We start from the raw sequence: 6,129 nt of genomic DNA on the forward strand, positions 1-6,129 counted from the left end.
CTGATGCTGTGCATAGAGACGCACAGTGAACGCAGCCTAAACGTACACTTCTGTGAGGCTCCTGTGACGTCGGCGCCGTTTAATGCAGAGCTGATTAAACATGTAGGAGACACGAGTCGCTCCGAGGGGATTTGAGCTCCTCTTTCTCTGTGCTTTTCGTTTGTTTCTGCCGGTCGGCTCCTTCTGCCTCAGGCTAGCAGCTTATTTCAGGCAGTCAGCTCATCACGATGAGTGACAAACGGTGGGGCAGAAGCTGGACCATCTGAAGAGGAGGAGGCCAGGGATAAATATATTTGCTTGCTCGAAGTGAAAAGTTGCAAATCGCACGTTGACGGGAAGTTCACTGGCAGCTTGTTTACGATTTGTGATATATCTTTAAAAATAACAGCTGAGGAAGAAAAAGAGGAGAGAGAAGACTGCAGATTTAGCTAGAACTTATTAACTTGCTTTTGCATCTTTTGGCTGTTTTTTGGCAGGTACTTGATTCTAAAGGGATCACACATCAACAAACCACGATATCACAAATATCATAAATGTAAACCAGGCCCTTCCAAATGAGGCAGTTGCTGTTTGCAGGTTTTAATCAGGTTTGGAGGAGAAACAAGTGCTAATTGATTTCATGAAAAAGTTTAATAAAATAGAAAAGAAAGGTGATAAAAATGGATTCATTAAGATGATTTTCTTTAGTATTTCACTGTCGAACATCTATATGTTATGGAACCGTGTGGCATCAGTGTCATTTTGAGGTTACACCAATAACAGAAATCAAAGAGGCGTGGGCTCAGAAAGGACTGAAAGTCTTAATCCCATTAGTTCTTCTCACCTGTCATTTCTTTTAGGCAGAAGAAAAACATATATTATTCAGATGTTTCATCACGGCCCTCTCTCACGCACGCACACGCATGATTCCTCCCTGTCGATCAGCCCCGAAGTTAGGAAGCTCACTTAAGACGGGGGAGGAAGAGACAAAAACATTTGCATCCCCTGCTGTGATCGATAGCACTCTCCTGTCCGTATGATAAATGTGTAGCTGGAGCCAGAGGATCTGAGGTAAACGTCAGCTGGCAGCAGATGCAGCTCAACCCCAACACGAAGATCAGACGTCTGTAAATAAAGAAATTCATTCATTACACGACTTTCTTTAAACCTACCGTCAGTGTAGATTTGTATGTAAATGCATGTGTGGGGAACAGCCCGCTGGTGTGAGCAGGTTCTGTACGTACAGGCCAGCAGGGGACACGTGGATCAAACGCTTCCAATTTCCTGCTCCTTGTTTCCATTAGTCTGCGTCTTATGAGAAGCGAAGCTGCAGATGCAGCGAGGATGGTAAATTATTGATAATCAGCTCAGAACGCGTTGCTGTCCTGCCTACGGTGCAGTAACGCGTAGTGCTTCTCCGTGCTGGGGTCCGGAGCTGATCTGACTCTGCCCAGAGGTCGTCGGGGTCACGGGGGCGAGCAGGGCCCTCGTTCTCCCCCCCTTCGCCCGCTTCTCTCATTATTCCTTATGTTGCTGAACGTAAGGGGAGAATTTCCTCACTCTCCTCCCTCTGTTCAATCTCTGCCTTGTTTGAGCCAGCTGAGGTTCTAATACCACATCCCGCCGGCCGTCATCAGACTATTTGTTTTCTGTGTAATAATTGGAGCTAAATCTATCGAGCGCATTTTTCCACCACCAATCAAAAGTCTACTTTGATGATCAGACGCTGATTAATGTCTTTCCGGGCTTCTTCTCCTTCAATTTCCTCTCACCCCACCGCTCCAGAGGCTCAACTTGTTTATGTTGTCACCCAAGCACCTGTGCCTCGAGCTAACAAGCCGCGAACAGTCCGGGCTGAGTCCAAATGAGCAGGGTGTGTGCACGAGCGTGCACGAACGTGCATGAGTGCCAGAATACAAGCGGAGCCGGTTCTGAGGCGCCGCTGGGAACACGTTCCCTCCGCCCATTCCTCCAATTAAGTCATTTCACCATCTCGCTTTCAAGAAAAAAGACACAAGCAGCAATTAGAGGCCGCTCGACTGCACACACACTCACACACACTCTGACTGAGAGGGCGAAGCAGGGATGTCACAGTGACTAACCCGTTCCAGGTGTGACTGAAGCATCATGTACAGTATGTTCCGTCCGGTGCTGATGGGCCAGAGTCCAAAGCGTTCCCTCTTTGCTTCTTTGCTTCTGCCTCTGTCACAGAGACTGATCGTCTGCAGCCGCTACAAGCCAGGGGCAGTTTGAGTAAAAAAAATGGCCGCTGACATGTGTTATGATGTGTTTGTATGTTTAGAAGGAACGCTCTGATTAACAGTCGCACGCCGACGCCTGTGGCTCCGCGTAGAATGATGCAACACCAGCATTTCAATAAAATATGTGTTTATGGCTCAGAACAGAACGACGGCACGGGCTTCGTTTCTTTCTGGATTTTCTTTGTGGACTTTGTGTTTCCGCTTGCTTAATAAGCGCAAAAGCCTTTCGATTAACCGTGCGCTGCCGTATTTTTAAAGCGTGTGTTTCTTCTCCTGTGCCGCCGCTTGACTTGAATTCTGCTACTTCCAGGCGATATTTGTGCGTCCGCTGGGTGCAGAGGCAGATTGTGTGAAGTGTCTCAGGGCGTCTCTCCGGGCTACGCGCCCGTCTATTTCTGACAGAAACCACCTCTGGTTTGCTTCTGAGACGAAAAAATGATAATAATAAGCTCGAGCCAGCTCCCCGCGCATCCTCCTGAGTGGGAGGAGAAACGCAGGGTTAACCTCCTGAAGGCGCATTCAAATAAACAGTCACAGTCAGAGCAATTAATTACAGATGAAACTGCGGCTGGATGGGATTGCGATGAATCGGCTCCAAGCAGCACTACATCACACACACACGCCGTGTAGGAATTCACGCGCGCGTTCAACGGGAGCCTCCACGTGCTGCCCTGCAGATCAGTGGCCTCCAGAAGCACGCACGTCCCTCCGGAGGATCAATACCTTCATTTAAGGTACCGCTGACGAATATGTGACCGCAGATGATCAGCTGACTGGATTAGGCTCCTCCCACCGGTGGCGTTATCGCTAAGAGCTGCACCGAGAGCGCTCTGTTTTCTGGAACAAGTCGAAGAAGGAGAACTTGAGAGCGTAATGAGATTCGGCATGAATCATGTTTCCAGCTACCCGGCTAATGTTCCCTCTGCTGGGTTACAGAGAGGAAAGGGTCCAGGACTGAAACAGGAGGAGTAAATAAAAAAGACTCTTCTAACCTCTGACCGAGAAACAGCCTGGCCTGGAAAAGCACCATCAGAACCCTCATGTCTGTGGGATTTTAGATACGGGGCTTTAGAGTCGGAGGGTTTGGAGCACTGCTGATCAGATTTCACTCTGTGTGATATATATGCACTATGGTTCTATATAATAGTAGTATAGAGAGTAGAATATATTCAATAGAATCCTTCATTTCATTTGGAGACGAGCATGTTTTCCCACGTTTCCTCTATCGGGTAATGGCACTTCTTTTTACTCCAGCGCGAGTGAGGAGCTCTTCACGTCCTCGGGCTTGTGTAAAATGCAGCAGCAGAGCTTTGGGCTAAAAGCAGTGTTGAGTATATTTCCAGCGGTTGCTTGATCGTTTCGGATCAGTGGTCCTAAAGTTACCTGGTCTGTGAGAGGGAGGGCGTTGCTCGCTTACTGGAAGTTGTTGCAGATTTAAGCAGCCTGTGAGGTTGAATCTGAATAGCGTATGAAGCGCGTCTTTGTGGTTCTGCAGCCAACAAACAATGGGCACAATCTTAAAAAGAACCGGATCCGATCAGGATGAAAAGAACATTTTTTATTAATGACAGCGATGGACACGCAGAGGAGACGGAGGCAGCAGCCAGCGCGGTCCACCTGCTGTATAGGATTCCCTTTCATGCTGAAAGGGATTGTGGAGTCAGTGGGGAGCTTTGTTGATAAGCTGTGAACCTGCTCTGAATATTAATTACTTCACCCGTAGCAACGCGGGCTAATGCAGACTTTTTCCCACCCATCAGAACACGCGCAAGTCCAGTACTTCCAGGTGAAGTTCTTGCATTCGGGTTCTGTGAATGTCCACGGACTCGTAGCGTGTTCAGTTCAAATGAAAGCAAAGATCGGCCCACAGTCTGGAATTAATAGTGAGGAAAAAATGTGGCTCAGTCCTTGTATACATCTTCATTAAACCTAATTGTTTTATTAATTAAAAACAGGAATGACATAGTGTCTTAATAATATGCACATGTGCAGTTCTGAGATTTGCTCAATTAAACAATGTATCCTGTTGAACTAAGTGACTGTTTTGGCTCAATTAACTGATCCTGATTGACCGGATGCAGCGAGCGGTTCATTTATGATTCATATTATTGATTGACGATTGTCCTGTTTTCCTAACGTTCCCTCATGAAGCATCATAACAAAGCCACAGTCCCTCCACCAAACTGTGACGGTGCCGTCCCCTGCTGTGATTCAGCTGCAGACGCCGTTCAGTAACAAAAAGGAAAGGGTTTCAGTTCCAGTAAGACGTGGAGCCAGCGTTAATCAGTTTGTTTATCCATTACAGCGGATCTCCCTGCATCTACCACTTACTGTTTGTGTCAAGGTCACAGGGGTTAAACTGCGTTTGAAGATCTGCCGCTGCCTCCGCGGCTGTAAATCCTGCAGCTTTCTTCATCCTCCCTCTCCTCTGCAGCAGCAGAGAGCGCGGACGGCTTTTCACGTCGATGGCTTGTTTAGAACGTCTCCGTGACAGCGTTTGGATGTTTAATTCATGCGAGAAGGAAACAATGTTTTCTCAGGGTCGCGGGGCCTGCGTTGTCAGAGACGCTAATTAAAGCGGACCTGATGTAGACGCTGTCCTGCTGCATCAGCCTCGCGCTTCATCATCCTGTCCTCTCCTTTTAATTCCACTCCCGCGTTCCCTCTAATCTCAAACCATCGCGTTTCCTTCATGCCTCCAAAAGATGTTTTTCCACCCATCAACCGTTTACTTGCTGCTCGTCATCTTCCACTCTCTCAGCCCACTCTCTTTTACCCCGTCCCGCGCGGCGCCTTAATCGGCCCATTCGCGCCGTCCACTGAGAGAGCAATTAACCCCGTGGAGCCTGGTTACGTGTGGCTCAGAGATCGGACAAACAGCTGGAAGCCAACGGAGACGAGGAGCATCGTTGTCCCTCGCATTCGGAGTTACACGCGTTTTAATGGAGCCGAGTGACTCACTGCTCCTCTCCTCACACACACCTCGCACACAACTGCTCATCAGACCCCACGCGCGCCTCGATTCTCATCTCGGCCCCCTCTCGCCTGTGAGGGATTAAATTCTTAATCCGCCAGACTGAGGCTTGCTATTAGTAGTGACAGGGCCGCCGCTATCTTTGTGTTTGTGTTGTTGTTGCTTGTCTAGCCGCTGGTGTATTGCTCCGGTGTGTGTGTGAGATGGACGGTAGACAGCGACAGGGCGACTCATATAGGCCCATATGCAGAGGGCGGTGGGAGGGGCAGCATGTGAACGTGTTAGAGAGCGTGGCTCCGTATACAGCGTGTGCAGCAGCGACGCAATACGGGAAAGCGACACGGCAAATTAGAGAGCCATATTGCGTCGCGGTGCCACTGAGGCGGCGTCCACGCAAACATCACCTCAGCGGCGGAAACAGCTGCCCGAGAAATTACAGGCCGATCGGTGTAATGTTGCATATGTTAAACAGCCCCGGGCACAAGCTGCACCGTGGGTTAAAATGAAAAGTGATGCAGGGATGAGCTCTCACACACACACACACGCACGCACACACACACACACACACACGGATGCACACACACACACACACGGATGCACACACACAGACACACACACACACGGATGCACACACACACACACACACACACACACACACACACACACACACACACACACGGATGCACACACGGATGCACACACACACACGGATGCACAGACACACACACACACACACAGATGCACACACGGATGCACACACACACACACGGATGCACAGATGCACAGACAGACACACACACACACACACACACACACACACACACACACACACACGGATGCACACACACACACACACACACACACACACACACACACACACACACACACACACACACACACACACACACACACTTT

Source organism: Betta splendens, chromosome 6 (assembly GCF_900634795.4).
Source record: "Betta splendens chromosome 6, fBetSpl5.4, whole genome shotgun sequence".
NCBI classification, from domain to species: domain Eukaryota; kingdom Metazoa; phylum Chordata; class Actinopteri; order Anabantiformes; family Osphronemidae; genus Betta; species Betta splendens.